The sequence below is a fragment of the Rhinopithecus roxellana genome, chromosome 6, assembly GCF_007565055.1.
Source record: "Rhinopithecus roxellana isolate Shanxi Qingling chromosome 6, ASM756505v1, whole genome shotgun sequence".
Classification (NCBI taxonomy): Eukaryota; Metazoa; Chordata; class Mammalia; order Primates; family Cercopithecidae; genus Rhinopithecus; species Rhinopithecus roxellana.
In genome coordinates this window covers 56,145,196-56,170,401 of record NC_044554.1, presented here as the reverse complement: position 1 = coordinate 56,170,401, position 25,206 = coordinate 56,145,196, and the positions used below count along the sequence as shown (strand labels likewise).

The 25,206-nt window shown below is 35.3% G+C and overlaps 1 protein-coding gene and 1 long non-coding RNA gene across 3 annotated transcripts in view; one reads left to right on the top strand and one right to left on the bottom strand.

The window, feature by feature from the left end:
- The window catches only part of LOC115898393, a 258,295-nt gene that overhangs the window by 212,962 nt on the left and 20,127 nt on the right, over nt 1–25,206 (bottom strand). The window lies entirely within an intron of this gene.
- CHRM2 (cholinergic receptor muscarinic 2) overlaps nt 1–25,206 on the top strand; it is a 159,608-nt gene that overhangs the window by 127,205 nt on the left and 7,197 nt on the right. Inside the window, exon 3 of one of the 2 annotated variants that reach the window (XM_010371749.2) lies at nt 4,187–4,264. The exons of the other annotated variant lie outside the window; for it this stretch is intronic. The gene's annotated coding sequence lies outside the window, so the exon portion shown is untranslated. The remainder of the gene's footprint in view (nt 1–4,186; nt 4,265–25,206) is intronic. 2 annotated transcript variants of the gene reach the window in all.

Genomic DNA, 25,206 nt, shown 5'->3' with positions numbered 1-25,206 from the left:
GATATATATAAAACAATGTACCATTTTCCAGGAAAGGTTCTTTAATAGACACATATATCCAGCATAATTCAGATACAGATCATAATTAGTCCCAGTGGTTCCTCATTAAAAAGGAAAGAAAAAGAAAGGGAAGACAAGGAAAGAGAAAGGAGGTCAGGGAAGAGAAGAGGAAAAAAGGAGTGAGCAGAGGAGGTGAGGGAAGGAGAGGGAAGGCAAAACGTTGCAGGACAGAAAATACAACGTCATCTGTAGAAAATCAAATTTGAGTGAGTAATTACTAATTTGTGTACTAATAGATAACATTAGTGAGTACTCATTATCTGCTGGCCTATGTATTATGTGCTCTACATGCATTATCTCATTTAATACTTACAACAATTTTATAGTTTTTTTTTTTCATTGTAGAGAGAAGGTGACTCAGGCTTAGAAAGGTTAAGTAACTTGTCCAAGGTTATGCAGCTCTGCATTGGGATCCAATAGTACTGTCAGCTTCAATCTATACTCTTTATATCTTCTCTCATGACTGTTAACAAATAGAGTGCACAAATAATAATCTACTGGATAATAAGTTCAACTGTGTCCTGCAGCCAGTGCTTGCCTAAGAAAATCAGCAAAAGTGAGATAATAAAGTCACCAAGTGCATCTAGATGGTGACACTTGATTATCTTGTTTTTGTCCTAATTATAGGCTGCTGCCATTTTTGTGAGTCAAAATGGTTGAATATTGGCAATTTTATATAATTCAGTCTAATAAGTATGCCTATATGTATACATATATTTATCTATGCATACACACAAATTTATGAATTCATAATGATATTCAATGATTATTTAGTATATATTGAACTTAAGAAACTATTTTAAATACTTTTATAATTTTACTGTCTTCCCATCAAACCTATGAGGTTGGTGCCATTATTTTCCTCATTTTATAAAAGACGAAATTAAAGCTTGAAAAGTTTTATAACTTGCTAAAAGTCACATCAAAAGTGACAGAACCAGCCAGGGTCTGTTCCTTATTAGTCTGATTTTAGTACTAATTCTCTTGATCACAATGATATATTGATCCATATTTAATATATGTATTTCTATATGTTTGGGAAAAATCCATGCTAAGGTAAAAATTTTTGTTTTTTTGTTTTAATTTTTTGCATGCTTCCTTCATATATCTCCTTTCGTTTAATAGATCTTCCATGTTTTTATTTGATATTTAAAGGGATGAAAGTTAAAATAGTTAAGTAACTAACTCAAGGTCACACAGTGATTAATGACTGGAGTAGGACTCAAATTTATCTTAGTATGATGCATGATAAACCTTAACTTATGGAAATTCTGATGCTTAATTGAGAAGTAGTGTATATAAAGAGAATAAAACCTATCTTGTCTTGCAAGCTAATTGCTAAAGATGTGCATCAGTGATACCCACTGTAGACTCATTAATCTTTTGTAGGAAGTTCAAGTCCCTCTGCTTTTTGGAGTTCCCACTAGTGATAGGAATATGTATGTCATTATTGACTTCTTCCTCTCCCTCATTCCCCAAATTCAATTATACATTTTAAAACTTAGCACGTCTTCTCCATCCCTTTCCTTTCTTTCTACCCTAGGTCCTTTCTTTGCCATGGATCATTGCTGTTACTTAGGTACTAATTTTCTGCTCATGGTTTTGTTCCTTTAAATCCGTCCCCTTCACAACTATTTCAGAAATTTACTTAAAATACAAATTTATTCACAGTACTTCCTTTTTGAGAACCCTCATCAGATCCCCATCCACTATACCATGAAGTCTGAGTTTCCTAAGTAGAGCACATACGTTTTCAACAGTTCAACTTCTTTCTGACTCTCAGCCACCTCCTGTCACCTCTCCCAGACTCAAGTTTGCATTTCCAGCACCACTGAACTTACATGCACTGCAGTTTCTGGCCTTGGTACATTTACTCAGATTATTCTCTACCGCATCGTCATAATTATATTTATTTTTAAGACTTTATTTTTTAAGGCAGTTTTAGGTTCATAGCAAAATTACAGAGATTTTTCATATACCTCCTACCCTCACACATGCACAGCCTCTGCCATTTTCAATATCCCCCATCAGTGTTACATTTGTTACAATGAATATACATTGAACACATCACCCAAAGTCCATAGTTTATATTGGGGTTCACTCTTGGTGTTGTACTTTCTATGAGCTTAGACAAATGTATAATGACATGTACCCATCATTATATTATATGGTGTTTTTTTCACTGCCATAAAAGTCCTTAAAGCTCCACCTATTCAGAACTCCATCCCTGGCAATTTCTGCCAACCATTGATCTTTTTACTGTCTTCATAGTTTTTACCTTTTCGAGGATGTCATATAGTTGGATTCATACAGTATGCAGTCTTTTCATATTGCTGTTTTTGACTTAACAATATGCATTTAATGTTCCTTTATGTCTTTTCATGGCTTGATAACTTACTTGTTTTTAGCACTATGTAATACTCCATTGTCTGGATGTACCACAGTTTATCTATTCATTCACCTACTGAAGGATATCTTTTTTGCTTCCACATTATGGCAATTATAAATAAAGCTGCTATACACGTCTATGTGCAGGGTTTTGTGTGGACATGTTTTTAACTTATTTGGGTAAATATCAAGAAGCATATAATTATTTGCTGTATCTCATGGTAAAAGTAAATTGAGTTTTGTAAGAAACCACTGAATTATCTTCCAAAGTGACTGTGCCATTTTTCAATTCCACCAGCAGTAGGTGAATGCTCCTCTTGCCCCACATCCTCTCCAGGATTTGGTGTTGTCAGTGATCCAGATTATGGTCATTCTAATAAATGTGTAGTAGTTATCTCATTGCCTTGATTTGCATTTCCCTGATGGCATATGATATAAAGTATCTTTCCATATGCTAATTTATGATCTGTATGTTTTTTGGTGAGTTATCCATTAAGATCTTTGGCCCATTTTTGAGTTTACTTATTGTTGATTTTAGGAGTTCTTTGCACATTTTGGATAACTGTCTTTTTTTCAGATGTGTCTTTCAGTCTGTGGGTTTGTCTTTTCATTTCTCCCAGTCTGTGGCTTCTTTTCTCATTGTCTTAACATTGACATTCAAAGAGAAGTTTACAATATTAATGAAGTTCAGTTTATCAATTATATATTTCATGGATTGCCTTTAGTGTTGTATTTTAAAAGTCATCACCATACCAAAAGTCATGCAGGTTTTTCTCGTATGTTACCTTCTAGGATTTTTATAGCTTTGCATTTTACAATTAGGTCTTTGATCCACTTTGAGTTAATTTTTGTGAAGGGAGTAAGGTCTGTGCCTAGATCCATTGTTTCTTTGCATGTAGATGTCCAGGTATTTCAGCATAATTTGTTGAAAATACTATCTTTGCTCCATTGTATTGCCTATGCTCCTTTGTCAAAAATGAGTTGACTATATTCATGTGGGTCTATTTCTGAGCTCTCTATTATGTTTCCTGGATATATTTGTCTATTATTTTGCCAATACCACACTGTTTTGATTACTACAGCTTTACACATATTTATTTTTTACAATACATTGTTGAGATAGGTAACATATTGTTCCACTTGAGAACACTGTCAGGCTTGGGTTAACTTAGCTACTGTTTGGAGGTGAGGAGGGAGATGTACTTTTTCATAGATATTTACCCAGATGTACAATCTTCCCTTGATTTTATTTTCCTTTGATGAAAATCCTTCCTCTGCCATGTCTGTCTCATAAAATTATGTGCATAATCAATTTTCAATGATTCTTTATGACCAAACTTAGCAAACATACTATTTGTCATGGAGGCAAACCATGGTAGCTGATTACCAATTTTTAATGAGAGTCAGGGTTACAATACTTACTATTATCACACTTACTTTAAGCTGCAGGCCTTTACTCAGACCATGTTTCTCAGAGTCACTTCTCTTTTAGTATATGTGATTCTATTCTTAGTCCTAAGTGAGATGCCAGTCTTCCGTGTTCCTGGAGGAGTAAACCTTTGTCCTGACAGGTACATGTACTTCAGATGCTTGTGTCTAACTTGAGTCACAACAGATTTTTCTCTCAAGAATTCCAGTATAGGAGCTGTCCTTATAAAGACTAATATACTCCATTTTTCTGTTTGTTGTAATTATTTTTACTATTTCCCACACATGTTTTGTTTCTCTTTTCTACCAGGTTGTTAGCAACATGAGTACAGGGTCTGGATCTTACCCATTCAAGAGTGTATTCCCAGCACCCAATGCCTGGCATATAGTAAGTGCTCAATAAATTTTTAATGAATAAATTAATACATTTATAGACAAAACATTAAGTTGTGAAGTCACAATAATCCTTTGGAAAGGTAATTATGTCAAGTAAAATTAAATATCAGTTACTCTTACGAGATAATATTAGTCTGAGTTGTTGTGTTAGGATATTTATATTAACTTCCACTTAAACAGAACAACCCACAGACCAGGGACAAACTATTCACTAAGAACTACTTGTTATTCCAAATCAAGTTGATTCAACTTGTCAGGAAAAAGGTCCACACCCTACCGTAAGCACATGGCTTAATACGTCAAAATTTGTTAAGTTTTTTTTAATTTTCAAAATCTTCTGACCTTAATGATGAATTTCCTCTAGAAGCAATATTTTCAGTGAACACTAAATTTTGCAAATACTTGTTTTGAGGAATTGAATCATGAAACTATGAGAACTGGCAATTCTGAAATCATTAAGGCAAGCCAGCAGGCTAGAAACTCACACAGGAGTTAGTGTTGCAAACTTGAGGTAGAATTTCTTCTCCAAGAAACCTTACTTTTTACTCCCAAGGTTTCAACTGATGGATGAGGCCCTGCATTATCAAGAAAAATCTCATTTACTTAAATTCAACTGATTGTACATGTTAACTATACATACAAAATACTTTCGCAGCAGTACCTAGATTTGTGTTTGATTAAAGAACTATGAACTATGTCACAATCAAATTGACACACAAAATTAACTATCACAGTCACACAGTCATGATAGATATTGATGAGCTTATAGTAAGCCTGATTCATCGAGTGGTATTTTTGTTCACAGAAGTGAGTTATGGCAGTATCTTTACACAGACCCATACAGCAAGAGAGAGAGAGAGAGAGAAAGAGGAAGAGAGCACAGATATAACATGCTCTTGCTTCAGCAAGTGAGACATTTGCATATCAGGAGCAAAAGCTTAGCTATGAGACTCCTTTGATTTCAAGTCTGAGCACCATCTCTTACTAGCTGGCACTACATAACTTACTCATTTAATGTGGCTTAGTTTTCTTATCTATAAATGTCAGGATAAAAATAGTACCACCTTTGACATCGGGCCAATCGTTTTTAGATAATCAAAAATTGTTAGTTTTTCTCAGTATTAGCTCCCTGAGGTCAGGGGAGAGAGATGTAATGCAGCGCATGTTCACACATTCCCTTGAAAATGAAGACACAGCCCCTTGACAGGCACACAGAGAAGTGCCAGAGATGGCCATAGATGGGAAAGCAAACAGCTCTAGCCCAGTGGCTTTCTGCCTGTCACTAAAATAAGTTCAAGCTAGGAAGAATATGATAATGGGGATAGGTGCATAGTTTTGACCCCATCTCCTTAGTAAAGAAAAGCTTTTACATACATTAGCCTCAGAAGCCATTCCAAAGTCCTATGATCAAAGAAATCCAACCCCAATGTGAAAAAGTAAAATGAGGAAAAATACAGATCCTAAATGCTTTCCATACCTGATAATTTCTGTTTCAAAAGAAAAAAAGCACTCACAAATTCAGCCTGGGTAGATGTCATAGCCATCAACTTAAAAGTCTTAAAAAATCCAGCCAATTACTTCATACATACAATGATAAATAAATAAGAAAATAAATAAACTGATGTGACTATGTCCACTGTTTTAAGGTTGTTTGCTTGAGCATGATGGTTGCAATGCCACGTAAATGCAGAATACTAATTGTGAAAGGTGAAATCAAGACCTTGCCACTCCAAATACTCTCTCTAGCTCTCTGATTGTACCTGCTCTCATGCTCCAACCCCTTTCCTGACCTCCACATCACAAACTGACAGACCTTAGGGAAAATAAGGGGACATTTTAAAGCAAAAATAAATCTGTCATTTTTATAGTCAAAAGTGTCACAGCTCAAACATCAATGGTGTTTCAGAAGAGTCAGTAATGTATTCTGTATCCATGCTTACTGAAGATGTCATCAGTAGTGGTTATTCCATAAGAAAGTTATTTTTGAGTTGCTGTTGCATTGTAATATAATCATCAATATTATGTCTTTGCCTTAAAAAAATAAACTCGCATTTTATTTGCTGGACCACACTACATAAGCCACATCAATTTCTTATTTGATAGAGAGGTACTTATTTGGTCGGCTCACCACAACCTCTACCTCCTAGGTCCAAGCGATTCTCCCTTTTTCAACAAAGAAAGATGTTTAGCACTACTGTCTTTATTCAAATAATTGTCATAACTATGAGGTTATTTTTCAAGTTACAATAAAATCAAATATATTAAATTTTTTAGATATTTTCTAATTTAAAAGTATCTTACATTATTTGATAAATACTAAATTATGAGTGAGACTAGATCCTATACAATCTCAGCTTAGTTTAATAGGGAAGAGGGGATAAACAGATTTATATACTGTATTCACTGTTTTGGAAAACTCTCTGTTCTTATCTATAACTTCACTGCTATAGCCACCAGGTTATTACAACAATCCTTATTCAGAGGTGAGAAGGCTGTGGAATACAATTAACTTTAATAAATACATAAGCATAATTTTGTATAAGCATAATTTCTCATTAACATATCAATTATTTATACAGAGAAAGTGGCCAAAAGTAAAATAATAGCTTTTATATATTAATATATCCTATGCACGTTGTGTAGTAAAGAACAAAATTAATAATTTTATCTTATTAACATATTCCCTATAGTCTATGTGAATTGTCTACATACACATACATCACAATTAGAAATACAATGGCAAAAAGATTCCATTCACTGTGCAACTAAAAATAAGCAAGGTCGATCTTAGCAGGATATACACAAATATACATACAGAAACACAGGTCTATAAAAATTTTATGTTATTTGTTTACTGAAAAATTATAACACATCAGAAAGGGACAAGAGAAAAAACCTGAATAAGTAAAAAATATTTCTTGATATGAATACTCAACACTATAAAAATGTTAATTATTTATAACAGACCAATAACAATTCCCAAATTAATTTATAACAGACCAATAACAATTCCACAAAGGGCTGGGTGTGGTCACTCATGCCCATAATTCCAGCACTTCAGGAGGCCAAGGTCGGGGAATCACTTGAGCCCAGTAGTTCAGGACCAGCCTGGACACTATAGGGAGACCCTGTCTCTATAAAAATTAAAAACCATTACCCAGGTATGGTGGTGCACACCCGTGGTCCCAGTTACTCTGGAGGCTGAGGGGGGAGGAGTGAATGGTCCTGGAAGGCAGAGGTTGCAATAAGCCAAGATTGCACTGCTGTACACTCCAGCCTTTGCAACAGAGCAAGACCCTGTCTCAAAATAAATAAATAAAATAAAATAAAAATAATTTCATAAGGATAAAGGGATTCACAGATTTTTCTTAAGTCATATAAACTAGCATGAAAATATAATAAAGATAATTAAAAATAAAACACTAATAAGTTGTACTTATAATTAGAGCTTTTGAATATATTATAAAATTTACAATAAAAAATATTCCTATGGGTGTAAGAATAGACAGATAAAGCAATGGAATAGAATGGAAAGCCCAGAAATAGAACTCAGTGTATGGAATCATTTAATAAATGGTAGAACCAGCTTTCAAATTTGTGGAGGAAGTGTAAACTGCCTGACAAATGTTTCTGGATTTATTTTTAAACTATTTTTTAAAGTTGATATTAGATCTTTTTATACCTTACTCCAAATATAGTTTATCTAAATTACAGCTTAAAGTATAAAATATATAAATTAGCTAAAGGAATTATCATTAAATATTAACTTCTTTGGGAGGGAGAAAGTCTTTTTAATTGATACCATAAAAATAAGTATCAATAGATAAAACACATGTAAAAAATATCTTCTATAAAAGGACAAAGGGGAAATTTAAATGCCAATTGTCAAACACATGAACAGTATAAAACTTCACAAATCAATAAAATGATAGCTTAAACTTCAAACAGAATATTTTATTTATCTGATTCACAAAGCTTTTTAGTAATTATTCTTATTTTTGTTACTAGCTATAGGAAAATATCATTATCACGAATTACGATTCGGATTTTGCTATCTAAAATAGCAAATGTATATAACTTTGGCCAATGATCTCATTTATAGATATTTATCCTAAGAAAGCAATCAGAGATCTATTAAAAAAATCATGTACAAGGAAGTTTGCTACACTATTATTTGCTAGAGTAAAAAATTAGAAATAACTTAAGTGTCACCAATAGAGAATTATTTAATGAAATTATAGTATGCCACAAAACTATCATGTACCCATAAAAATGATGCATTAGAATATTTTCAAATGTCATATAAAAATGTCTGTGATTATCTTTATTTGAAAATGTTATTGCTCAGTACTAACAGCAAAGGTCATAGAGTGTGAGCCTACAGGCCAAAACTCTCCACAAACATGTTTTGCTGGTTTCTCAGTATTTTACGACTGTGAGCCAAGTATAAAAATCCAGATTTTCAGTGTTTCTTTATAATTCTGAATATGTGACAACTCCGTGTCCATATTCTCACCCAGCTGTATCTTGACAGTGGAGTAGTTGACAGCTTTTCTGATTTTCCCCACTCCAAGGCCTACCAGCTGCACAGTGTGCACATGTTAACTTATGTCAGCTTCCTTCCTTTGCTCTTCAATCCTTTGCCTGGCCCCAGTGAAATAATGCATTGATATATACAATGTAATCTAAAACTTTTAAATAGTACATGTGTATGTGTATGAGTGTACTGCACGCTCATGTATGTGTATAGGAAGATAAACAAGATTTCAAAAGCAGTAAAAATTCACAGGTGCTTTCAACCATTCTATACAGTCTTTGACAATGGAAGACATATTGATACTGTTCACTGTTTTATCCACTGAAATGGGCTAGAAGAAACTTATCTCTTGAATAGTCAAGTAATGTGGATGGCCCTTGTGAGTCAAACATAAATGATCCAGAATATTTTTTCTTTGTTTTACTTCTTGAAATGCTCTAAGTTGAAAATCGGAAAAAGAAATAATTTTTACTTTTTAATGTCCAAATGCAGATGAAGGTTTCAAAGCAGAGAAAATACATGAGAGATCAATCTCATGTGATTTTTAAATTAAAAAGAAAGATACAATATCTTTGAGACTTCATGCACCTGTCATTGGCAATGAATTCTGCTCTGCAATACAAAACATAATGCTCTACAGGAAACAATTTATTCTTGTCTGATCTTTGGAATTTTGTTTAGATTTCAGGCTGCCAATGGAAATTCTCAGAATACTCTTCCTTACCCTTGGCAAATAGTTGTAGCATGTCTTAAAACACGACCTCTCCAGAAGCCTTTCCTTAATTTCCCTCCCTTCTTGCAGGGCTACATAGGCAGCAATTACAGTGATGCTGTAAAACAAGCATGTAAGTCATTGGATCGCTATTTAGTTTGTCCACTAAATAAGTCCAGGATGAAATCACTGGCACAGAGGTGTCAGTTAATTGAGGAATCAGACAGCCAGAGGGATAGACTGGGTGAGAAAACACCCTTATTTCAAGGACAAACCTTTGCTCTGACATTGAAGAGAATACACAAATGAACTTGCCAAGGAAATTGCTTTCCTTCTCTAATATATGATCTCTTGCTCCAGTGCTACAGCTAGCTTTTAATGAGTTAGTAGGTATATACGGAGCTAGATTGAGAGAATTAGTTCACGCTCGTACGTTTCAATATTGAGAGTGAAATGAAGATACAGATAGCAATTTGAGTCTAATTTTCAAGCCTGCATGGATGAAGGGTCACAGAAGGAAGCTGAGATGTACCAGGATATTGAAGGTGGGAGGATTGAAGATAGTGACAAAGAAAACCACAGCTGACACAAAGCTGAGACCTCTTCCATAAGGCCAACAAAGCCAAACTAGCAAAAATTCAAGAGAGATTGAGCTGTTTTCTTTTTGTAGATACACAGGGTACAGTGTTTAGGAAAATGCAGATCTAAGGGAGAAGTGAGTGACATCATCTCTGACCTCTCAGTCAGCATCATATGGATCCTAAGAGAATTCAAGTAAAATTAGCATCCTAAGACTCTTTTAGAGCTGAAAGAGATGTTAGAGTCAAATGTCCTCATTACCACAGGGACAAAAATCAAACTCAGAGAAATGAAATAGCATCTCTGGAATGACAATGCACATATTTCAATATCACAGACCCCTGCCCTTTTCATGAGTTTAGATGAACATTGCTATTTAAAAACAAACAGATCAACGTGAGAAATGGAGAGGTGGTTTGGGTGGACAATGTGTCTAATGTCAATCTGCCTGAGTTCCTGAAAAAAGCATCATCTTGCATAATTAAATATCTTATTTTTGAGATGAAATGTATTCTAAAGAAGAACCCCTCTCAGATGACACCCCAAAGTCTTAAATTAAAAAAAAAAAAAAAAAAAAAAACATATGCACATAGTGACTCAGGAGGAGAAAACAATAGAAGTAGCTACCAGTTAATCACGCCAAATAGGTAGTTTGCAAGAAAGTAAAGGCAGTATCAAATTTTAAAATTATAGAAAAAAGCCTCAATTAGATACATTGATAATTTGGGATTGGGGCTTATTTCACATAGTAGGTTTATTTAATTTAGTCACGAAATTTGCCCATGAACACTATTGCTAAATCATGTACTTCTTTCCCCGCCCTGTTTATTTGCTGTTCACTATATAGCCTAAACATTGAAATCAGTTGAGTCATCATTAACAATGCTTATTACTGTTCATTATCCTTCAAAAGTGTACCATCCAGGAGGGGGAGGGAGAGCATCGGGATAAGTAGCTAATGCACATGGGGCTTAATACCTAGGTGATGGGTTGATAGGTGCAGCAAACCACCATGGCACACATTTACTTATGTAACAAACTTGCACGTCCTCCACATGTGTCCTGGAACTTAAAATAAAATAAAATATTTTAAAACTACTAATAGTTAAACAGAAGTCACATATGACACATTCTTGCTCTGGATATCCACAATCTGCTGAGGTTTGTTCTATATACAGGATAAATAAACAGAACAGATAGTTTTGTTCCCAATTGCTTCCCGATACTACATAAATGCTGCCACGATCTACACCCAAGTTTCAATTTCTGGAAGTGCTGGTGAACAGGAAACAACTATTAGCAAATTCATGTATTACAAACTTGCAGAGTCCAGTAATAAATGGTGATGAATGTAAGAGGATGCGACTTCATGAAAATTGTTATTATATGGAATAAGTAGAGCAAAGCTACACAATTCACCTGAGCTTAAGACATTCATGAATATGTTTTCTAAACAACAGAAAGTACTAAAACAAATCTCAGACAGACCTATTGCACAGATGACAATTTTACAAACTGTAAAGGTAAGTATTTTTCTACTACTCCCAACCGAGCCAGAGCCAACTATTGCTCTTAGACCTTTAGACCCTCACTCATCAGTATTTTCTTTTGTTCAGCTTGTCTTTCCTAATTTTTTTCTTCTTTTTTTTTTTTTTTTTTCTGTTTTTTAGATAGAGTCTCATTCTGTCACCCAGGCTGGAGTGCAGTGGTAAAATCTCAGCTCACTGCAACCTCCGCCTCCCGGGTTCAAGCGATTCTCCTGCCTCAGTCGCCAGAGTAGCTGGGATTATAGGCACCCACCACCACGCTCAGCTAACTTTTGTATTTTTAGTAGAGACGGGGGTTTTGCCATGTTGGCCAGGCTGGTCTGAAACTCCTGACCTCAGGTGATCCGCCTGCCTCGGCTTCCCAAAGTGCTGGGATTACAGGCGTGAGCCACCACGCTTGGTCTCATAATTCATTGTTATAATAAATAAATAAATAAATAAATAAATAAATAAATAAATAAATAAAAGCAACGAAACCAAATATTTTAAAAGGCTTTCCTTAACCTACCTTTCCTTTAAATCACTTCTTTTTTTCTATTTTGCTTTACAATCAGGTTACAAAATAGGGGTCTGTCTGTCCACCGTTTGTGTTTTTTATCCATCCCAACCCAAGCACTACAATGCATGTAACCAAAACTATCTGTCACGATATCTTATCCTTTGACTTTTATATCCTTGTGTACTTTATTGAAAGTGATTCACAATTTTCCAATTTGCTTAATCCCAGCATATGAAAATATTGTTTGAGTTCTATAGCTCCATTGAGCCTTTAAAGTAACCACTTAAGGGTTTGTTTTGTTTGAGAAGGAATGTGTGGTTCATACTTAGAATAAAGAAGCCAGCTATAGGGTGTTAAAAACGTGGTTATAAAACTTGGGATCATATCTAAACAGAAATTAAGCTTTATTTAAGAGGCTTCCAATCTTTATTTTAAAGCACAGTTTGGAAATCTGAGGATGTACTGGGCATTGTGCCAAACATAATGAAAACTCTCCCCACCCCACATCTTCATCCCTGTCCCCTACAATGCTTGCTTTTGGTCTTTCTGTAGTTTAGCTACTTCCTCCTCCCCGCTCAGACAGAGCTGTTCCCTCTGTGACTTACTAGTTTAGCACTTGTTTATGTTATGCATAAACTTTATGCATAGTCATTTGTTATGCACAGTCATTTGTTATTTTAATAACAATACAAAAAAGAAAAAAAAAAAAAAAACATCGAGCAAAATGGTCAAGCTGTCACCTTTGAGCTTTACAGTGGGCTTTGAAAGCAACCAAACAAGGAAGAGCCAGAGGCAGGCTGTTCGTAAGTTACATTCCTAAATGCAGACACAGAGCTGCGGATGCTTTCTCATTAAGAACAGGGACTAAGAGGCGGCCTATGAATGAGAATGATTCTGTCCTTGGAACACTTGAGCTAAGTATTTCCTTCCCTGTATACAGCCAAGTATGAACCAGAGAGAAGTCTGGCTGGGGGATGCACAGACCTTTCACCTAGGGCTAGGATGAGGTTTGGCCATGGCACACTGGAGAGGGCCTTCTCAGCAGGTTGTGGTGGGCCATCTCATCCCCAAAGGACTAGCAATACAATAGGTCTGTATCGCTTGTCTTGCTATGGGAGGTCAGCTATAGTCTGGTTATGGCCCCTGAATTCTAGGATGACAACACTGTGTCTCATCTGTGGAATAATTTTTCCAGATAAATGTTTTGTAGTAGTCACCATATCATAAACAAAGTTAAGTCTTTTATCCTAGCCAGTCCCAGCAGAAGAGTAACATGACATGAGAGCCTGGGAAACTGTCCTGTGGGGTTCTTCAGACAACCTACGCCCTCTCCTACGTCCTACACTTGCTGAACGTAGAATGGATGAAGGAAAGAACGGACACATATGTAGAAGAGAAGAATTTCGCTAAAAGGAATGAAGTTGTCAAGATAAATAATTAAGAATAAGAAAGAAAAAATAAGAGAAAAGCCCATCAAGAAGACTGGCATTTAGAAGAAAGAATGCTTTTTTTTTTTTTTTTTTTTTTTTTTTTTTTTTTTTTTTAATCACAAGGTGTTTTATTTCAATTAGCAAAAGAGTTTAAATGAAATTTTTAAAAAATAGTTATTTGAAAATAGTATTTAGAGTGATACGTTAAATTAAGTTACAAATTAACTTTATGCATATTCATAGATCAAGCTCTTAGTACTCACAATTTGACATAATGAAATTTTGTTATTTTTATATTTTTCAATGATACATCTCTCTCTTAGTTCCATATGTTCAAAATTTGTGGAGGACCAGAAATTTTTCTTTAATCCCTCAAAAAGATCATCTTTTTCTCCAAAATAAACTGCTTTCAGCAAAAATATAAGTTTAGAATTACTAAATAATCTTTCATTGATCTACAGCAAGAATTTCAAATACAGGTTCACTTGTCTGCGACCTTTTGACCATTGGGTTAGGAAGAGGATTAGTTGCTAAGTTTTAAATGACATTTCTTATAAGTTTAGATCAAATACACCATTTCTGCATAAGAATCAGGATGCCATAGAACAATAGTGAGATTTCTGGAATCCTTAAAATAAGTGAAAGTAAATAATAAAAGTGACATAGAATAGACTCCTATAACATAAAAATTATTTCAGATTACCTACTTTCTTGAGAGAAATAGAGAGTACATGCTTTGTTTCTTATTTTGCTCCTTTTTAAATGCTCTACTTGTGGATTAGAATCAACTGGTAAATTATAATGAACTTAGTAGTAGTGACTACTTAACAGTCACTATTATCATGGTGTATTATGTTAAGAGGCTGTTATATTATGTGCCTTTTTAAAAATATTGTGAATGGTAGATTTTATTTTCCACGTCTTCTAGATCTTCTAGATGTGGAAAGGGGGTCAACAAATTTAAGCTCACACAATGAGAAAATAACAGAGATAGGCTTCCGTTTCAGGTTTAACTCCAAAGTCTTGTCTACTGCATTCACAGATGCATCACAGTTATCTGGGTAGAAAGGTACGGAAGGAACAGTTGCATCCCCCATAAAACATGAAGCCAGCATTTCTGCCAGCACATCTCCTAGAAAGATATGCAGCCTGGTGGAGCTTGCTGCTCTCTCCCTCAAAAGGAGGAATCTGAGAATCAAATGCCATTCTTCAAGCTTCCATAATTGCTTATAGGAGTCTTGCTTTGTGAATTCCAAGTTCTCCTTGTAGAGCATGTTGTCACATTCCACTGATGCTTTATGAGAAATTTTCCTTAACCTTTAGAAGAATAGAGACATACTTTCTTTTTTTTTCTTCTTATATGTTATTACCCTTTCCTCTTCAACTAACATACTTGGTGTATGCATATATGCATCCACGTGCAGTCACACACGTACGCGCGCGCACACACACACACACTAGTTAGGTGAAGGAATCCAGTCCCAGGCCCAAACCTCTCAGCTTCCTATTTCCTTCCATCTTGTGGTATTCTGGGGTTAGTAAATACTCACAGAATCCTACTCTAACATGTTCTCTTAGAAGTTCAGGCGTGTATACTCCTATCCCAGCAGACAATGCATGCTAAACCTACTTTGCTGATGGTAGTATAATTGTTGATATGGTTTGGCTGTGTCCCCACCCAAATCTCATTTTGAACTGTAGTTCCCATAATCCCCACAAGTCGTGGGAGGGACCCAGTGGGAGGTAACTGAATCATGGGGTGGTTACCCTCATGCTGTTCTTGTGATAGCCAGTGAGTTCTCATGAGATCTGATGATTTGATCAGGGGTTTTTCCCCTTTTGCTCGGCATTTCTCTCCCCTGCCGCTTCCCCTTCTGCCATGCTTGTAAGTTTCCTGAGGCCTATCCAACCCTGTGGAACTGTGGGTCAATTAAACCTCATTCCTTTATAAATCACCCAGTCTTGGGTATTTCTTCACAGCAGTGTGAGAATGGACGAATTGTGCTTCAAGGAAAAACCACCCTGCCTAGAAGATTTATGAAGCAAGTTCCAATCCATTTGCTATCTACTGGAAGATCTTCCATTCTCAGGCATTATTTAGGAACGGAAATTGTATTTAAATACTTCTGTATGTGAACTACTCACAATTTAGCTACTTTTTATCAGATGACACGGTAGAGATGGGGGCAGAAAAAATGTACTGGGGACATTCCAAGTCAAGATGGTTTATTTCAAGAAGGGAAATGCCACTATTTTAACATAGCTTTCACACTGGGCATAGTCCACATGGAACCTACTCCCTGATAGAGGTAAAGACTACGGTTTGTTAATTATATCTCATTCTAAATGGGAGACAGGCATTTGGAGAGTCTGGAGATAAAGAGGAGTCAGGGCATTTAAATATTTATATAGTCTCAAACTAAGGGTGTTAGAAGAGGGAAGAGGGTGAAGTCTTTGGAAGAGAGGGTGGGCGCAGCATGTGATGACTTATCTTACACATATTCAGGTATGTTGTGATTCCCCTGAGGTCATAAACCAAAAAGTAGCTTCATTTCAAGCAATCTGGAGAGTTGACTTCCCTGATTTACCACATAAACCTCTTCATTCTCTCTGACCAACTGGCTTTATTTTAATTCTAAATTAGGGCTTTAGATACAAAAATCTTTGCTGAGTTGATGCAGCTTTTTATGTTTCTTCATCTCAATTGCCATTAGATCATTTAGTAAAGACTTTAATCTTCTCCCTGCTCTCATTTTTTCAAGTTTTCATGGGATAACACTGCGGTCATTTGGCTCAGTTCTAGAAATAGTCTGCAATCAAACTCTAGGGAAACAATCATTTTGTCTTTCGAATGGAAACAATAAAAATAGTTGCTTCCCATTACTCTCTACACTTCATTACTATTTTATTTTTGCAGCTTCATTGAATCTGGTATGAATCTTAATTATATGAGGCCTGTGTCATTTCTGTCATTGAAAAGTTAGAAGAACCAAGATTTAGCTATATGGGGGCGACTTACGTTTCTCTGTACCCTATACCTACATTCTAGGATGGCTACTAGAAGAGTGATGGTATCTATTAAGCTTATAATTAACAGTGCATGTGTTTTAAGAGGCAATGACCAATAATAGCATGTCTATAAAACACAATCCATTTGCTTTACTTTTCATATAAATAGGCATTTTAATGACAAAAGCAACTTTCTCTCTCTCTCCATAAGCAATGCAGCCTTAAGTAGAGACATGCTTAAAATAAAAATATATTCCTAAGTATAACTAAGTGTCCTTGTCTCTACTTAAATGTTATATGACATGCTATCTGAATATTTGTTTTCTATATACTCAGAAAAAAGTTTCACTTCTATATGCACCTCCTAATATTTTCACAACTTCTAATCTCATTTATCCTTATCTCAACTATCCTGGTTTATTCTTCAGAGGAAAAGTACTAACTTCCTCTTTATCTTCTCTCTTCTTCTAAACTGACTTTCGTTCCTCTCTTTAAAGTTGTCCTTGACCTACTATCCAACACATTGCCATGTGCTCTGTCTCAGCTTCCAATAGGCACATGAACCATTGAAAAGGATCCCTAAAAGGATGTTTTGTTTGGAGCTGCTCAGCTTCTCTAGAACAACTGCTTTTTTTTTTTTTTTTTTTTTTTTGAGATGGAGTCTCGCTCTGTCGCCCAGGCTGGAGTGCAGTGGCCGGATCTCAGCTCACTGCAAGCTCCGCCTCCCGGGTTTACGCCATTCTCCTGCCTCAGCCTCCCGAGTAGCTGGGACTACAGGCGCCCGCCACCTCGCCCGGCTAGTTTTTTGTATTTTTTTTTTTAGTAGAGACGGGGTTTCACCGTGTTAGCCAGGATGGTCTCGATCTCCTGACCTCGTGATCCGCCCGTCTCGGCCTCCCAAAGTGCTGGGATTACAGGCTTGAGCCACCGCGCCCGGCCGAACAACTGCTTTTATTCTAGAATTTTCTATCATAGTCCTAAAAAGCCTCAATTCTCTGCAAATTTGATTCACATTTTTAATTCAAAGCAATGAATTAACTAATTTAGAGTTATTTAACCAGCAGCCTGCCGACTTCAGGAAAAAAAAAAACAAAATTCTAAAAGCCGACTATACAAATTTCCAGTTTCTCAAGACGGTAAGAGAGACAGATTGATTCAAATACAGCTGCCTAATCATAGACAGTCTGTAGCTCTCCAAGAATTGCTTCCATTTTCCTTTCACTCTTCTTCCTTGTGGAAACAAAACAACCTTTAGACGGTGGACTTTCTCCACTTTTGCTGCTGTTTGCTTTAGAGCACATTGTTTAGTCAGCACCATTTACTAGATTACGTTCATCATCAATATTTGAGTTCTGTCAAATCCTTGGTACAGAAAAAGGTGGATGCTGAAGTGCTCTCTCAGATGGAATTTCATTTTTAAAAGTCTAAGGGTTGGGTATTTTCAGGTTTCATTCTGTTTAGAATTGTCCAGACCTCTTCCTTTTCGGCAGGAGGTGTATATTGTGTGAACAAATTAACGAAAACGTGCCACGGATGTAGTGACTAGGACAAGGGTCCCAGTTAAGTCACTTTTACAGCCATTTCCCCCTCAGTCATGACATTTTTTTCCGGGTAAGTGGTGTTTAGGATGTGTTTTGAAGAGGAGAAAAGATAGCTTGGCTGACATGGAGTGGAAGTTTGTCCCAGCGTCACTAAGAATAGTATTATGTTTGACAGGCAGCCAAAACGGCAAGCATGTTTACACTGTCATAAGGCCTTGCATAATCCTGATCTTTTTTACTTTGGGAAAAGTCATGAATTCTCTTCTATTTGTAATGATGTGAGGATCAGTTTGCTTTATCAGCTACTTTCATTCTGTTCTATAATTTTCTTTTACATTTTTTTTTCTTTTTTACAAAACTGCAACTCACATCTAGCACTGCACACAAACCTTAAGGCTACAGCTTGATAGAATTAAATATGTGTTTGGTGTGGCTTTTTTTCCCCAAACATTGTACATAATGCATATCTGGTAAAATCTGCCATCCTATGCTGTAATTTTCTCAAGAGGGACAACTTATACATCCCTTTAGAATATTTTCAACACATCTTTTCAGATAAAATATAAAAACTCAGTATTGGTGAGGACATGGCTGTCTTATTCTGTGTGTGTGTGTTTTTTTTTTTTTTTTTTAGTTTTTCTTTATTATACTTTAAGTTCTGGGGTACATGTGCACAACATGCAGGTTTGTTACATATGCACAACATGCAGGTTTGTGCCATGTTGGTGTGCTGCACCCATTAACTCGTGTTTTTGAACCTACAGGTTGTCAGCCTCAATGTACTGAAGCAGAAACCCACCATCAGTATTTTGTACTTTCTTTACAAGAAGCTATAATGCAGAATCTTAAGAATAGTAAAAAATCAATCAAACAAGCAAAAACCAAAAATGTCAGATACAAGCCAGTGGTATGGGAAAGGAGAAAAAGAGAAAGGGACAGAGAGATACAGATTTAGGAAAGGTTTCCAGGGAGCTATGTGTATTTATTTCACCACATCTGACCAGTCTTGCTCCATGACTTCTCAGCCTTGTTGCTTAGCATGATATTGGCCCATTGTTGTTTTAGAAAATTGGAAATTTCACCAGAAATTTGTATCTCCCCTAGATTGCAAATTCCTTGTTGACAGGAATGTGTTCTGTTTTGTTGGTCACCCATTCCTACTTCACTTCTATCCCCCACAGCCCTTGAGGGCATGTGTGGATCTCCTCAGAAGAGTAATTCTGTAAGATATTTTGAAATAAAGAAAGCAAGCGAGCCATGATTTCTTAGCAGGGCCCCCACTACTCCTTGCAGCCACCACCCCCACCACAACTGCTGTTGTAGTGAGATTCAGGAGCTCATAAAAAAGCTCTAAATATGTACAATGACTCATAATGTGTTGCATGGCTCAAAGGAAAACCAGATTAAAAGAAAAAACAAAAAGTGGAAATTTACTTCATTTTTGTGTGATGTTGTCAAAGCACTCAGACTGTGGAATGTCAATATTGCTAGCTAGCAGGGCTGGACTGTCTCCTAAGCCCCAGGCCAGGACTCTCTTCCATCTGTAAGCAAAATTTAAGGACTTTCAAGATTGGTAAGGGTCATTACCATGTAAGCAAACTACGTTATCACCTGCATCAATATCAAAACCATGTACAATCAAACCTTTCTTTAGAGAAAGGGAACTTTGCTCCCCAAGACATCCTTAAATAAGTCTCTCCCCAATTTTCTCTCTTTTTCTTTTTCTTGTCTTTCTCTCTGGCATCATTAACGGATCCCTAAAAGGATGATTGACTATTGATAACATAATCTCAAGGCGTATTTAACACATTTGCCAATGCAGTTTATAAATTATTGGGATTAATTGAATGTTAAAAGACCTACAATAGGATATGGATTATATACCTGAATGGTCATCTCTCCTACGTCAAATAAAAATTATAGCTGGAATGTCATTCATTGATTATATAACATATTTATTTGCAAATATATAAAATTAAAAATGAATAAGCTTCATTTGCTTTCTCATCAATGATAACCACATCTCATTCTTAAAGTGGGGAAGAGATAATACTTAAGTATCCTTTACTACCATCCACTGGCTCCTCAGTAGGTGAACCCTTGCTTCCAGTGATACTCTGATATCTTCCAGAATTGCTGCCATATTACATGATCACTATATTTTTTATGTTTTCTATAACAATAATTTGTACTGAAAGCTATGTATCTAAATATAATATTGTTGAAGTAAACTTGTAATTCTCTTAAAGACATACTATGGTGTTTAGCCCTCATATACAAAATTTGAAGGCTAACATGGGCCTTATCACTACTCTATCAGTTTTGATCATTTGAGCCAACATTGATAAGGCTCATTATTTTATCACTGTTACTTGCTAAGTGAATATGCTACTTTCAAGAACTTAATGCTTGAAAGATGGGCAAGAAATGCCCAAAGAACTCTGCTATTTTTTGATAATGTGTTCAAATAGCAGCAGAATTAAAAAATCTACAAGAAGCATGTATACTGAGATTACATTTTTAAAACAAAAGTCAAAGAAATAGAAACAATTATAAATTAAACATTACATGAATTCCTCTTCATTTCCAAACTTCCTTCTTTTTCTGAAATTTTTTTATACAATTACATGTCTTCCCTGTCACTGGATTTCAGCTGTTATCAACCATGGATTCATTTTTTTTTCTTGAGTTTTCTATTTCTTCTAGAAAATGTATTTAATAGGGCAGGTTTTATGCCACTGTGTAATATAGTGGAAATAACATGGTCCCAGGAGTCAGATATACCTAAATTTGAATCACAGCCACTTGCTGAGTCTGTTATAATTATCATCCATACAACTGGAAAAGATAATAGTCATTTTTTTCAGGGCTATTGTGAGAATTAAATAAAATAACACGCAAAAATCCCAGCACTCAGATTACTTATGTATTGATAATTCATTATTAGTTTATTACATTAAAAATTCACCTACAAAAGCATTCATCATACATCAGGCATCCTGCCTGACCTCAGCAGTGTGTGAAGAAAATTTTATTTGATTTTTATTTAATTCTCCACTTGTATCTAAATGTATATCAGAGTTTATTTTTTAATTATATTAATTCTCTCTGTAACAATTCAGAAAAATCTGTCATTGTCAATATTTAGAACTTTTTTTTTTGTCCATTGATGTGGATACTTACATGGGAATCTATTCATTAATTCACATGGTGATATGTTTTCTGATGATTAATTTTAAGACAATTTTTTGAATCTTAAATGTCACATATTTTCATGTGCAGAACCCTACTTATTAACTCCCTAGCTTATTGTGTACATCTCCTACCCAAAGCCCCAGTATTGTCCTGGACACAATGATTCTCACTCTGTTGTCTAAACCAAGGTCCCAACTTGATGTCGAGGTGTAGGACTCAGTCATGTCAGGTCAGAAGGAGAAATGTGTAAGTGAGCAGTAGCAGCCACACGAGACTGTTCCTCTGCCAAAGACTAAGTATTCATAGTAGAGTCTGGAGTTGGGTGCCCTCGGTTTGAATTTCAAGTAGCTTAATTATTTGATATTCAGTTCAACATTTGTAAAAGGAGCATAATAAACATCCTAATCACTTAAGGAGTTGTTTTGGAGAGTAATAATGCTCAAGACATGCGGATTATCATTACCAGTGGTAGTATTGATAATTTAATGTTATCGACAATTTAATATCATTGATAATGACAATTTAGTGCTACCTCTAACCCTGCACCCCACACCTTCCCACTCTTAAGACAGCTGATACACACACATACACATACATATAATTTTCTGTTCACTCTTCAGAAAGGTGATAATTCTATACTCACTTGTCAAATTTTAACATTAACAGCGTTTGTTTAATACTTACTACTAATATATCATAGTTTAGAGACATTATCTCACTTTCATCCTTACTACAACTCTGAAAGAAAAAGAAGGTTATTATTATTCCTGTTTGAGGAAAAAGAAAATTGAGGTTCATGAAATTTAAACGACATGCTCAGAGTCACACAGCTAATAATTAAGAGCAAAGATTAGCACCTACACCTTTTCAAGGAAGATGTTAAACTGTGGTTCTGTCTTCCCTGACATGTATAGGAAGTCAAGTAGTGAAGAAACTGAGGGCAGAAACATTGTTTCACAAGTTTCCATAGTATTCCAGGCCTTAGTCATAAACAAGACAGTAAAATATCAAATGGGTTATTGCTATACACTTGCCGTCTTAAGATGCTGAGTTCTTGAAGGTCATCTTCATTGTGTAGTCTCATGTGATTATGTTATTTCATCAACCTTTATTGCTTTAACACCACCCTATGATGCCATACCAGAACTAAAAACTTTTACAGAAATTTAAAGAGTAGAATCAGTGTGCAGTTTGCAGGAGGAAACTGCTTTCTTTAGAGGAAGAGGAACAATTCTACACGGCCTGTGCATTATGCTGAGAGAAAGAAATGACCGCCTTCCACTGCTTGCGATTGCTTCTAAGAAAAATGCTTTCCACTTTTACATACCGTATTAGTATAATCAAGCAAAGATTATAACTCTAAAATTTCAGAGACTGTAATAGCAACTAAGTTTGTTAACATTACATAAATTTATTGTGTTCCACCTGAGTAAGAATTCCAGTTTACCGGAAACAAAATGTTCTAAACTAGCAACCTCCGAGTGTAGTTCATCACTGTCCTGCTGCCTAACAATTCTACACATTACTGGATAGAGTATAATTCTTCAAACGGGAAGGGAAACAGAGCAAGTGTGTATAACTGCAAGGTAAGGATGTTGGTTTTAGTTGTAGATTATTTACTCATTAGCTTTGTGATTGTGATAAAGAATAAGTTGCTTTAACCACTTGTGCAACCTCAGTTTTCTTTATCACGTAAAGGGGATGATAGAACTTGTTCCATAAATTTTATATAGTTCTTAATGTTAAGTGACATATATATATTTGAAGCATGATATTCAACTTCTCCAATACCAAATCTGTATTAGTTAGGAATCTCCAGAGAGACAGAGAGATGTGTATATTTATATACACACATATATACACAATATATACACATATATTTATATATGTATATATTTGTATGTGTATATATGTGTGTATATATGTACACATATATATTTATATGTGTATATTACACAATGTATACATATATTTATATGTATGTATACATGTATTTATATGTATGTATACATGTATTTATATGTATGTATATATTTATATGTATATATATATTTATATATATATAGACACATACACACACATATATATATGAGGGGATTTATTAGGACAATTGACTCACGTGTTTATGGTGGCTGAGAAGTCCCATCACAAGCCATCCACAAGCCTGAGACCCCAGGATGCATGGCTCAGGCAAAGTTCAAACACCTCAGAACTAGGGAAGAGGATGGTGTAAGTCCTAGACTGAGGCCGAAAGCCTCAACACCCTAGGGTTGCTGGTATAAGTCCTGGAGTTCGAAGCCTGGTCTGCCTGGAATTCTGATGTCCAAGACCACAGAAGAAAAGTCTACCACAGTTTCAGAGAGAGATCAAGTCACCTTCTGAAATTGTTCTCACTGAGCTCTGGCCAATTGGATGGTGCACTCCAACACTGAGGGCAACATTTCCCCATCTAGTCTACTCACACTCAAACACGAATTGCCTCTGGAAACATCCTCACAGACACATCTGAATTAATATTTCATCAGCTTTCTAGGTATTCCTTAATTCTGTCAAGTTGACACCTAAAATTAAGTTCACAAGTCCACTACTTGTCAGCCTAGTGATCATGTATATCTCCTCAAACTATATGTTATTTCCAAATAAAAACAGTAACAAGGTTCCACGTAACACGATGCAGGCAACGTGATGTGACTATCCTGCATACAAGCGAAATGCCAATCCCTCTTCCAGAATTCAGCTTTCAGGATTTCAACATTCAGGATTTTAATCTTTCAGGATTGTAATTTTGGGAATTTTGGACTTTAGCAATTTAGATCCTCATCAAACTAGTTGATTTCAAATCCCTACTTTTCAACGTAAGTGTTATTCATTATTCTCCAGAGGAAATTTTCAAAAATCTTTTAAAAACTAGAGTATAAGTCCTATGCTTTATGAAAATTACGAATAAATAATTAAAATGCAGAGCCAGTACATACATTTTTGGTATTTTTCAAACTAAGTGGATTAATATTAACATTTCATGAAACAGATACACATATAGCTCGACTCCAAACTGTCCATGAATTTATCTAACAAACAGAGAAAAAGGTGCTTGTAAGCAAGTCACAATTCTGATCTTATAGTTGACTGAGCTATTAAGAAGTTGTTGGAATAAGAACTGGGATAATAAAATGTTTTTGTTCAAATAAATTACCATGAATACACAATTGTATGATTAATTGCAAAAAGGATTGTCAAAGAGAAATCCGACTAAAATAATTCAACTGATCTAAGTTGCATTCCATTAGCATCATTTCCCTGATTAAGCTCTTCAATATTTCCCAGTGAGCTGCAGGTATATAATACATACATATGTAATATTATATATAATCACTTTTTTGCTTAAATAAAATTATATTCTATAATAATCTATGTCTCACTATGATTATGTCATCTTCTAACTATGTAACTTTCCACAGCAATGCCAGGACACAAATATCTGCCTGTTTTAATAGCTGCATAATATTCCATTGTAAGAGTATTCCACAACATATTTAACCAATCCCTTGTCAATGAATAGTTTTAATATTTCTAGCGATTTTTTGCTATAAAAACATTTCTGAGTGGACATACTTGAGTAGACCTCTTTGTACATTTTTATGACTATATCTGAAAGACACATTCCTAGATGTGGCATTCCTGAGACAAGTGTTTCTTAATAAATTTTTATATAGATTTAAAGTTCTATAGATATAGATAAATTGTCCTTCATGGTGATTATCCCACTAGTCCCACCGAAAGTATTCAATACTACCATTAATACTATGGATGGAAAAATGTTTTTCACAGTTTGGATCTGCATCTCTAAACTGTGGGGTTGAGTATCATTTCATATGTTTAAAAGTC